Genomic DNA, 12595 nt, shown 5'->3' with positions numbered 1-12595 from the left:
TTGCTGTTCCACAGCAGTTCAAGGGCCCCCACTGCCAGCAGAGCAGTGTCCACACAGGGACACTTGGAGATTCAGAGCTGAGCTCTCACTGCAATCACCTCATTATGCAGGAAAAAACCCAAGTCACCCCCATTACTGTCCAGCAGTCAACAACATTGCCAGGCAAACCTTTCCAGCTGTGCTTGGCACAGCAGCCATGCTTCCATGCTCATTATAGGAGACACAGCAGAAAACTCCACACCCAGGGGCTGCGGTAAGAGCTGGATGCTGTTAAAAGCATTCAGAATCATATTTATGTGCTGCATGCCTTTATCCATCTGTAAACCAACCTGCCCACACTGCTGAATATCTAGACAATAACAAGGAAAAACATCTGCCTGCGATTCAGACCTTTTTCATTTCTTTTTCTTCAAGCAATGCATGGTGAGCCTTCTTTCATTCATTATGTTTGAGTCAGGGTACAAAAGGAAGCTTTCATTTTTCCCACATTTCTGCAGTGCCCAATTAGCAGCCCACTTTCCTCACAAAAACACCAAAAGTGCCACTCACAGGATAAATCCCCTCCTCACCTCACACAAGTAATCACACCACAAACACCAACCACAGGCAGAAATCTTCTGCAGGCACAGGCTCAGAACCAACCTTCCCCTCAAGCTCTCTTTTGGGGACAATAAAAAGTTTATCTCCCATTTTTAGGTGAATGTTTCACACATAAATCCACCCTGCAACTTGAGCACTCACAGATACTCTGTCCTCAACATTATGCATTTCATTTCAAACCTGGCAGAGATTTGTTCCTCGGGGTATCTCACAAACACTTGCTATACAACAAAAATCAGTCTGTTCCTACAGACTGGACATTCCCAGCATACATTAGCCCACAGAACAGAATCCTGTTAATCAGCAGCATAACACTGAAAGCAGAGTGCACTTTGGTTAGCTTACAGAAAACGGTAATTACAGCCAGTTAGAGAACAATCTCCCAAGTCACTGGGGAAGGAGGCAATTAAGAACCAGCAGAGCTGCCTTCACCATGAAAGGCAATGCAGCTTTGCTTGAGAGGCAAAAATAACTACTTAGGAGGCTGATATTTCAGTGATGGCAATCCTTGCCCTGCCTTTGGGAGGAAGGGCTGTGGCTGTTCACAGAGAGCAGAGGTTTAGGGACTCTGCTAGGCTCTCCAAAGGTGCCATGCCCACCCAAATGCCTCAGGAATGCTTTAATACCCATCCAGTATCCTGACAACAATATTGGCATGTAACAGTAATCAAACAAGTCAGCCTGTGCCTGTGTAATGACTTCCTGCAACCGAAATGTTCTTATTCCCTCACAAAGCTAATTCTCAATTAGGTGCCTCAGGGAGATAAATAAATAAATAAATAAATAAATAAATATATATATATACACACACACACACACACTTTTATAAAGGGTGGCATCAGCTACAGAAACAGAGATTAGAGAACAGGGTTATTATGGGCTCTGTTTACCACAGAAGATCTAGTCCCTGGTGTTGAAGAAGTTGTGCAAGGTCATGTCTGGCTAAGTAATTTACAGGAACTCAGCAGAGCCACAGAAAGCTGTTTTTCCCAGCTTTGTGGAGTTCTATCTTGAGCCTAGCGAGCCTTTGCAAATGAATTTCTCCCTTTCCTGCCTGCCAATATATTATCTCAATGCTTGATTTTCAAAGGCAAAAGAATTCTTCAGTTAATTTGCAGAAACAGTGAATTTGTGCTCTTGTAAATGATCCTGCTTCCCAGCCACTTGAGTCCACTATCACTGGCATCAGTGATTTGGCAAAAAAACTCCTGGAAATGTTTTTTTATGCTGTCTCTGGGAGAGCCACACAGAAAAAAACCACAAAGCTTACATCCTTAAAGTGTGCTTTTAACTGAGCACAAAGAGGTTTGCATTTCCCAAACAAGGAGTAAGAACTTGCTGAAGTATTGCTATTTTTCCTGTTGCCATAGTATGAGCCAGTACAATATTTACTCACCCAGGAAGAGCTCCATGCAGCCACCAGAGTTTTCCAGCACCTTTCATAAATACACCTCCTACTGTTAACTCAAAAACCTTGCAAGACTACAGTGCAAGCTAAGGCATTTACCCTTCAATAAATAAAACAAACAAAACAAAAAAACCTACTCCAAATGAAACAAAAAGCTTTAGCTTTTTATTTACCCTCCTCTCAGCTCCAGGATTTAGACTGCAACAAACCTTCTTCTGGGTGGAGTCAGGAACCACCTGTTCCCCTATCTTATCCCACTCTCCCAGCTGGAGCTGCTGAGATAATCAAGGAGAAACTGCCTGTCCCAACACCACCATATCCCAGAGCCCCCTTCCCTAAAAGCTCCATTTCCCCTTTCTGTAACCCCTCTAATTGTCACTACAGGGATGGGAGGATCCTAGGACTTTCTGAGCTGCAGTAAAGTGATGGAGCCATGCTTGGCAATGTAATTTCTGTTAGTGCTGACTGCAGGCCTCCCTTCTCCCTGCAGCCTGTCTGCCTTCCCCTGCTGCCTCCTCCTCTGAGCTCCACCTACCTCAGTGGAAATAACAATGTCTCTGACACACCCTCACTGCCACAGTCTGCACTTTGTCTTTGACCTTCACCATCATTAAAATGCCTGGAACACTTAAAGCCTGTGCTTTCTGGCTCATTTTAATGTTTTCAAGACAAAAAATCATACTGCAGTTGCATCTTTCCTGGCAATTCCGAATTAAAAAGTACTGGCACAGCAGGGAGCTGAGCTCATCTGCTCCATCTCTCCAGCATATGATTATCCCTGATTTTTGTGCAAGGACAGCTGCTTTCAGGTGGAACTACTGGAAATGTCTGGGCCACATCACCAGGTATGGCACAATGGTCAGTCCTGAGATAAAACAGTCACCCTGATCCCCTTTCAATCATAATAAGCCCCTTCCAGTAAAGTAACCGTGGCCATGGCAAGCCCAGGGAGAAGGTGAGCACAGGAATCCAGAGCAGACAGCCAGGCATTAGTCACTGAGGCTGGGTGGCACTTCTGTCACCTTCTGCAGCACTTGAGAGTGACACAATGAAGTGGAGTCTGCAGCTCCCATTTCTGGACCATCTCAAAGTCCCTGAAAATGAATTCAAAAAGCAGCTGAGAGGCATTACATGAAAACTTTAATAATCTTTTTTTTCAAAATGGGAGTGCCTGCTCCGTTCTGCTTCATCAGAGATGACAGTTAATTCAATATTTTTCTTGTTCGGGTCTCTTGAATCACCCAATTCTTTCTGAAATGATTTGAGTGTTGAAAACTGCTCAAGTGCCTTGTCAAGACACATCAGAGTGTTTCATACTTCTTTTGTTTCAACAGGGCCTGTTCTTTCATTCAGAACTTCAGTAGCAGTGTAGTTTAAAACCACAATTCCCTTGCCACCAGCAGAACCTGTTTCCTTCTCCTTGGCAGACTGATGGATTGACTGTCTATCCAAGGACCCTTATGAATAGATTTGGGGTTCTCTCATCCGCCAGCTTCCCACTCAAAATTAGGGTGTCTTGACAGTGTTTCATAGAGTCTTGCCACAAAACACATTCTGGTGGCTCAAATTTTCTACCTCTTAAATTAATTAAACAATTATCTCCCTAGCAAGATTTTCCTCAATGTTTAAAAACTCACTTGGTATTCTTGTGTCCCAGGCAACACACTGTTTTTTGATCTGTAGGGTTCAATTTGGTATTGTTTGTACAAGCACCACAGAATTAATCTCAGAAGTTTGAGGGTTTTTCCCCCAAGGAAAAAAGTCTAACATTCCACAAAACAACAAATTAATTATTAAAAAAAAGTGAGAGAAATCATCCTTCATTCTGGCTATAAGAACTCAAGAGAACTTCATTTTGAAAAGCGTTTTAAAATTTGATGTTTTAAAAAATGTCACAATACATTTTATAATATAGAAATGGCAGGTCTTCCAGGTCAAATTCAGATTTCTGGTGCTCACATCCTGTGCCAAGCTGAGTTGTATCACATTCCTCTTCTACACTTGTACTGATTTCCTGGATTTGTACTTATTTTTCGAATCCTTTCTCCAAACTAATTCTGAAGTCATAGGTTATATCAAAATGGAATATATTTCCAGGATACACGTGGTACTCTATTTAATTTAGCCTCACTTAGGGAATCCATAGGAGCCCAAAAACCCATCTGCTTAATATCAACCCCTCCAGAGACCTGCATTAACCTGAGCTTTAAAACAACACATATTAGTTTAAAAGGAGCCCTAGAAGCTGCTTCCTGCACAGAAAACAACCCTCTGAAATGATGGAATGGCCTTGTAGAAGGGCCAAGCAGTGCAGACTGCAAGAGCAGTCATAATTATTGCCTTAAAAGCACTTGAAGCAGCAATAAACACATTAGCAGGAGCCCATCCATAATGCAACTCCTTCAGGAGCAGCGTTACTTAAGTGACTTTAAATAAGCCTTTGTCATCCAAATGGGAGCAGGAGGAACACTTGGAGCAAAAGCTCAATTCAGCACTCTTGCCATTATTCAAATGATGTGCAAGTGGCAGTGCACAGGAAAAGGGTGGGGACAGGGAGGGATGCCCAAACAGGTGAGAAACAGAAAATCTCCCAGAGAAAATGAGAAATTTGAGACTTCAATTACTTAGCAATAATTAACCGGGAGTTTTCTGTCAACCTCTGTGTCACAATGAAGTATAAAACCAAATACTTGACTATGTCTGGTTTCAAATCCTTAGACATATCCATCCACCCCTATAGCTTTATATACATATCCTCACAGAAATGAAGTCTTAGGGCCTTTGTCTTTTCTGTGAATATGGCCAAAGATCCCTTCAGTTACTGCTTTTACTATCAGTGTTCTACACCTCCACCTGTCTTCTTTCCATCCAGGCACAAAAAAATCCCAACAAAGTACTACAGAGGTTTTTTCACCTCATGGGAAATTCTAATATAAGACTATTCAGTAATTTAACTTTGTCATTTTGTGTCAACAAATTTTCTAATGTTAAATATGGTAATTTATAACTTAAATAGTCACACCCATTTTATAGATAATATCTTAAGATATTAAGTTAAGTTAGTTAAGAATTTCTCTCCAAAAATGTCAGGGAGAAAACAAAACTATTTTTATTCAATTCCATTAAGAATTTAATTTTCAGTGTTTACCAGAAAATTAAAGGACAGGCTAATAAGAACTTCCTGCAAACCAGAGTATTAGTTAAAACACTTCATGGCTTTCTTTAGGAAACAAAGCCATTGATCAAGTATTTTTTCCCCTTCAGAAGCACAAATTTTACATGTCCTTTACCAAGCCATGAAAATTTTCTCTAAATATTTGTAAGCCTTGCTCTTGTCTGTGTTTCTTTCTGCCAATTACCAGCACTCTCTTAGTCTGCTGCTCCCATTTTTCACCCCGACAACACCCAAACACAAGTGGGATCTGTGATGTGGGACACACTCAGCTTCTCTGGCACATCACATGCCTGCTACTTTTAACACTTCTGACTGGAAAAGGATGAATCCCTTATGTCAGAGTTGAATTTTTTAATTGACGCCATCATTTAATTGGAATTTTAGAATTTAGTTTAAAAAAAAAACACAAACTAAATCTATTAAAACTAATACCACCTTCCCAAAACTTTCTGATCAAGATATGGAAAAATTCAAAGAGTTAGAGGTTAGGATTTTAATTTTCCTTCCTCCTACTTGTTTAGCCATTTATCCCTATACTTATAAATGAGTGGAAAATCCTTCCAAAATGGCAAAGTGACAAGGCAGAGGAAAATGCAGTTTATATTCCTGTTACTTGATCAACCTGGATTGCTCCACTGAAACAGCTTCCTGTGGCAAAATGTTGATTTATGAAATGCGCAATGTTTCACTGGAATATGATTCAAACAAAATTGTGTTCTGCCAGCTCATCTGCTCTGGCAGACTAAAGGAAAAGGGGGCAGTTTGTAGAATATTTAAAAAAAAAAAATTCCAAAGATCATAATTAAATGTAGCCTTGGATTTGCTGCTCTTCCAGAAATTAAAAATTACAAGTAATTCACACTTTGCTGAGACACTCCTCTAATACAAGAATTTCCCAGGAAATGGATATTTCAGGTTTTTGCTGCCTCTTCATTTTACTTAAAAGACAGAATTATTAATGTAGCTTTTACATTACATATTAAAACTAAAATACATACACTGAGGCAATTCCTAAAAGCTGTCTCAATATTCCACTTGAACTGCTGGGATTGAATCAGACTCAATTAAATCCATTGGCTTCAGCACCTGTGTGTTTTTCACCCCAAAACATCAGCCCTTCAAGTAAAAAATGGTATAAAAAATGACGGAATTCACATTTTTGACAGCAGACTGTATTTGCCTGCCTGGCCCAAACCTGATGAAATATTGGGTCTTCAAGCTGTCAGTGATTCTTGATAGCACAAGTGCTTTTTCTGGTGGAGACCCAATTGTTTCTAGAGGGCAGAAGGCTGGACCTGGGGAAAAGCAGCCTGGTGAACAGCTGGACAGGGAGACAGGCTCAGGGGATGAGGATAAAAGTGCTTTGTTCATTTCCCAGTAATATTTAATCCCTGAGGGCCACAAGACTGGAGACCTCCTTTGTAATAATATTTACTGTAGGTTTTTCAACAAATTAGCACAAATGTTTGGGAATTAATTGAATATACATGCATAAATAAGCATTAATCTATATGAATCTATAATTAATAGATATTAAATACTCTATAATCTTATTGATTTACGAGTTCCAGGGACAAGTGTGAACTGCTGAGGCTATGCTCTGCATGGTTAATAGCAACAACAATAATAATAATAATACATTACATTAAAAAATAGGTTCAGCTGTAGAATGTGAATTCTTTAGTAAAAAGCTCTGCATGTCTCTTCCTAGTAACATATCCCAAGACTTATGTGCATCATAAACAAACATGTCTGTGGTATTATAAAGTGTAATTCCTCTGTATTTGTTATTAGGAAAGGGAATATGTTTTCCCACATGCTTTTCCCTCCTATTTCTGCTGTAACTGGGCACAGCTCCCAGTACATTATCAGGAAACAAAACCCACCCTACCTGCTGTAAACATTGCAAGGTGAGTGTTAAAGACCAGAGGGAATTTTGGGCAGGAAACCTGTGCCTGGAAAGAGCACACTGTAGGATGGCTAAAACCACCTTTCTGCTCTTCAACTGCTCAAAGCCAGCTGAGATTGCACCCACAGAAATATTCTGGATTATTCATTTCACTGGTGAGCTAACACATGGACTGTGCAGAACCCCAGAAGAGCAGAGAGGAGGTAAACAAGGGGAATGCACAGCTCAATAGAGAGCTTGAGGTATAAGGAAGGTTTTCCACAAAGGAAAAATAGCACCCAGCTTTTAGCTCTTTCTCATCTTACAGCTGCAAATTATTTCCAGGATCTGGATGTACACCTTGCCAAACAGTCCTGTTGGGCTAGCAGAGCATTACCCAAGCAAAGCCTGTCACAGCAATTCAGTATTTGTTATTTCTAAACAGCTATTCCCATATAAAATAAAATTATGGCATTACCTTCAGCTGTGAGAGCAATAGAATCTCTCATTTCCACTAGAAATTAGTGGAAATTTAGTGTAACAGCTATAATTAAAAGCTTGATAGTTTGCTGAACATATTTTTCCCAGTTTAATGATCCTGTGTTACATGAATTCATACTTTACACTGCAAGTAGCTACAGTTTTCAATGGGAATATTTAGAGGGAAAAGTGCTGTCTTTAATGATTAAGATCAAAAGCAAGTAGATTTAAAAGTTAACTGCCCCCATAATGCCACTTTCTGGCTGCCACCAAAATCCATATGAATGGCTCTGAAACAGCAATGTTTTAAGCAAAAACCAAACCTTCCTCCCTGACCTTTCTGTCTCAATTTAGCACTCTTGGCATTATCCACAGGATGTGCATTGTCTTTTTTAAGACAATGCCATGCAAGTATTCTATGTGTGGGTGAGATCAGCTCTCCTCCCTGTTCCCAAGTGCTGGAGACCTAGCACCACAAGGGTTCACAACCAGGGTGCTCCTGTATATGAGAACAGAGGAAAGCCAAGAGTTTCAACTGTTAGGAGACCTAGGAAAGGATGGCAAACTCTGATTTTTCACTGGGTTATTATTGCCATCAGCCATTATTATTACTCTTGAAAGACACACTGCTCCTCTAGGGTGCGCTCAGGGAGCTTGGGAGCAGCTGGCTGGCTGTGGGCACTCACACAGAATCACAGAATAACGAGGCTGGGAGAGACCTCTAAGATCAGTGACACCTATGCCCTAACACCTCAACTAGACTATAGCACCAGGTGCCATGTCCAGTGTTTTTTTAAACACACCCAGAGATGGTGATTCTACCACCTCCCTGGGAGGAGCATTCCAGTGCACATAGAAAAAGGCTGGAAAAGCCAAGTAAAAGGGCTTCCTGTTAGCAGGAGTTTCCTCCCTAGGAAGTTACTGCATGGACAGAAGGATTCCATCACTTTTCCACAATTACACTGCACCACTTGAATTCCTCAAGGGTGCAGGTTTGAGTTTTTTGCCAGGTTCTATTCCAGAGTGATCTGAGGAACGGCAGTACTTCAGTTTTGATCTGAGTGTAATTTTCCCACGTGGTGAGACTTTTGAACCTGAAACATGGACAAGGATCTGTGCATCAATTCCCAGAATGAATCCATTTTTGGTTTAACTGAAGTTTCAGGGATCACCAGTCCCTGTCTGTGCCCTGCAGGATTGGAGTTTTGCTCCCCAGAGAGGCACCTTCTACCTCAGCCCAGCCAGCCCATGCTTGGCATCAAAATCACACATAGTCATTCATTTGCCTTCTCTAAGGATTTGACAACCTCTACACTTCCCTCAGCCAGAGGTGTTTTGACCTTTAATTAAAAGGAAAATTTGCTGTCTTCCACTCAGAAGGCAGCAAATAATGAACTCATTAAAATGAGGTGACTGTTCAGACCTTAAGAGCAATAAGAGCCAAAGTCCCATTAGCAGCTAACAATCCAGAACATAGCACATAAATAAACCTAATACGGCAGAGCAAAATGCCTTGGTGCATTAAATTCGAGCAGAATCAAATGTTTACAGTCAATGATGTCTGGGACATGAAGTTTTAATGTACTTAATGAAGGAAAGCAAATTGCTTCTTATTAGGCATGAAATGTTCCTAAAGAAATCGCCCCAAAAAGTTTATTATGTAAATGAGGGATAGAGTTAGAATTAACAAGGACATAGCAGAGAAATATCAACTTCTTCCTAATAGATGCACCAATTATGAAGAATAAAGACACAGCAAATTCAAATTTAGATAAGGTAATTATATGGATTAATGTAAAAAGCTACTGAATGCAATATAAGGAAGAATCTGTATCTTGTGAGTGTCAGAGAGAAGCCTCACTGACAAAGCAATGGATTAATTAATAAAGTTAAATCCGTGAGTTTTGAGATTCCAGGCAATTAAGGGCTTACCTTAAAAAAAGCCCTGTCTTTGCTTAGCCAGGCACAGAGACATGCCCGTTTGTCCCTGCACAGTGTGCTCCACAGCTCCTTCCTTGGAAAGTGCTAATTAGTAAGCATTACCTATTCAGCTGTCCAAAAACAACCACCTGTGGGGTCCAACAGGGAATGCTCGTTGAACTTCCACAGGCAAGCAGTGGGGACAGGGGTGGGATGGAGATCCCTGAGTCCCCAGGGAAGGGGGAAGCCAAGGACAGCAGGCAGAGTGGGAACAGCTGTGTGGCACCTGGCCTTGGAAAGGGATCAGCTTTCCAGCTGTTAAAATTCAATAGCCCTTCTCCACCCTGCAGAGCCTTCAGAATCAAATCAAATAAATACCTTCTGCCTCCCATGGAGCCTGTGCAAATTCTAGGAAGGTTTCTGGCCCTGGGTGCCAGGGATATGCAGCTTCTCCACTCTTTCATTAAAAATAGGGAAGGCAGACCCTAATAACCTAAAATGTTGTTCCATATTAATGGTGTGGAATACATGAGTGTCCTTCCTCCAAACAGACAAGCAGTGACAAAATAAGTTTGGACTGCCTTAGCTGACAATATCTTCTCAGCATTAAATAGCGGGGAGGTCATGACAACAAAATTGAGCTGCCTATTATACGAATATAATAGGTCTAGGTAAAAGTCCTTTCTGCCCACTTGTCTGTGTCAGACAAACTGCTTAGACAGAACTGACACCCGAGTTGGCTCAAGAAATAAAGCCAAGTGCTTTCAAATGATTACTTGTGCAGCAAAGGCGTGCTGCTGGACCAACAATTAGATAAACACGCACGAGAGACGCTAAAGATCCACGTTACCCATTTTAATAAATACCAGCCTGTCAGAGGTGCTGGTAATGTACATCTGCAGAACGCAGGCAGTACACACATAAATAAAATGTAACAACCAGCCACTTATCCCTATGTGCCTAACATTACAATAAAAAATAAAATACTTCTTCCTCAAACCGGGAAAAACAGGGAAAAATAATTCAGGGTCGCACCTTTTTTCTCTATGTTGTTTAAATGGAAGCAATCTTGCATTGCTGAAATACTTTTACTTCTAAAGCACACGGTACTCTGCATCCTCCCACTCTCCAAGCAAAGAGCTCTGGCACTAAAACTTCAGAGGTGAGTGCCCAGCAGGTGATGATTACAGTGGCACAAAATGCACAAACCACAATATTAAATTATGAGCCCTGCTCAATCACCTTAAGAAATAAAAAGTCCCTCACAAACCACAGAACTAAAAGCACAAACCATACCCAATAAAGCTTCTGTCTGAGCACAAGAAACACTCTCAACACCTTTCCAGCAGATGCCCATGACCCACTGAAGGAAAGCAGCCTCCTCCCATCGCCTGACAGTGCAAGTCAGGGTCAGCTGTGCATGGGAACCATCAAGTGATCATAAACCTTTTGCTTAAAAATGTAAGTTAATGAATTGAAATAAATCTGTTGATTTGACACTCCAGTCAGGCCCTTGCTACTAAGAGGGACACTCACACTGTGCTTCCTGCTCTCCTCACCTGGTGCTCACCAAACCCAGCAAGAATCACTACAGAAGCACATGAGTTTTATCAAGTAAAATAATGCTGTGTAAAACACACACGTAAGTAAAATAAGTATACATTCATTCAGTTAAAGATTTTATCATCTTAGCTTCAACCAATTTTTTAAAAGCCTCCAACTCCTGTGAAACACAATTTGTCCTAAAAACAAAAAACAAACTTGCATTGTTCAGTGTCTGGGCCACAGCTTAACAAAATCCGCTTGAGTCAAAACACTCACGTGCCTACTCAGAGTCCATGACAGACAATCACACACCCTCATAGAGCAACACCTTGTGTGCCACCCCTGCAGGATTCTGCAATACTTACCATCAACACTTACCACCCCAACGCATCCAGCCTCCTGGCATTTCTTTCACCTCCGTTTCTCCCTCTGTACACACCTGTCAAATTTTGTCCAAACCAAAAGGCATGACACAAGTAAAAAAAAACCACACCGTTTGTGGAAGAAATCTTTATTGCACGTTTACAGCACATGTTGACCTTCACAAGTTTTCAGCTGACTGAATTCACCTTCTTTCTTCCTGTTGTTTATATGTTCTAAGCACGTTCCCACAATTACTTTTAAGTGTTCTTGCACACTGATGGCAATCCAAATCGCATTTCTCAGTGTTTAAATTAACATAATTAAAAATAGGAGTGACTGCACATGGTGTGCCTCATGGGCTGCCCAAGTAAACAGTGGCAGTGCAAATCCACTAGAGATTGCCATGCACAAACAGAAAACTCCACTAGAAATGCATATTATTTGCTCTTCAAAAGATGCTAAACATTTTTGTTCTTGCAATATTTTGTCCAAATTACTGCCAGAGCACTTAGCTCATAGTAAGTATTTCTGCTACTCCGTCTCAAATATTTGGGCTACCCAGTGCCGTACTCTAGCACATCTAGGGCTACAATTTGTTTGCATTCTCCTTTACAACTACAATAAATTTCAAGTCAGAACAAAAATCTTCATTCTTGCTGCCCCAAAGGGAAATCAGCACGAAATTCTTGACTTTAATTCTTAATTGAACAATGAAGACCATTCATGCTTTATAAAACCCCAGACAATGAACACGGACAAAAAAACTTTACTCGATACTCCAAAGGAAAACCAAAACCATCTCTCCCTGTTTACAAACCTGGCTGAGTTCCACAGCTTTCACCAGAGTTACAGGTGACAAGCTTTTTCTCTCCTAAGCATTTTCTATATTCTCATAAACTAGCCAAAAGTCTCAGCTTGTCTTTTTGGGGTTTTTTTAAAGTTTTCCTTGTCTTAATCAACTCTTATGTAGCAAAACTCATAGAATTAACCAAACATATTTGTTATGCAGCCATGGTGGCACAGAGCAACAAACCCCTCAGTAATGTGTCAGTCATTGTCACTAACCTTCATTTTGTTCCACAGGAAAGCGTTTGCGATCTGCTCACTGCACTGCTGCCTCCTCCAGCACCTCCTGTTCTGCCCTGCCCTGTCCTTCCACAGGCCTCGAAGTGGGAAAAGCAGCTCCGTTTTCTCCTCAGAAGCAACACAACCACAG

General features: G+C 41.0%; 1 protein-coding gene across 2 annotated transcripts in view; it reads right to left on the bottom strand.

Annotated features, from left to right (window-relative positions):
* Positions 1-11396, bottom strand: part of LOC134418552 (collagen, type I, alpha 1a-like) — a 57096-nt gene extending 45700 nt beyond the window's left edge. For both annotated transcript variants that reach the window (XR_010027806.1, XR_010027805.1), the window contains exon 1: positions 11382-11396. The gene's annotated coding sequence lies outside the window, so the exon portion shown is untranslated. The remainder of the gene's footprint in view (positions 1-11381) is intronic.
* Between the last annotated feature and the right edge of the window lie 1199 nt (positions 11397-12595).

Source organism: Melospiza melodia, chromosome 5 (assembly GCF_035770615.1).
Source record: "Melospiza melodia melodia isolate bMelMel2 chromosome 5, bMelMel2.pri, whole genome shotgun sequence".
NCBI lineage: Eukaryota > Metazoa > Chordata > Aves > Passeriformes > Passerellidae > Melospiza > Melospiza melodia.
The sequence above is the reverse complement of the archived record's forward strand: the minus strand, read 5'-3'. Positions and strand labels throughout refer to the sequence as shown.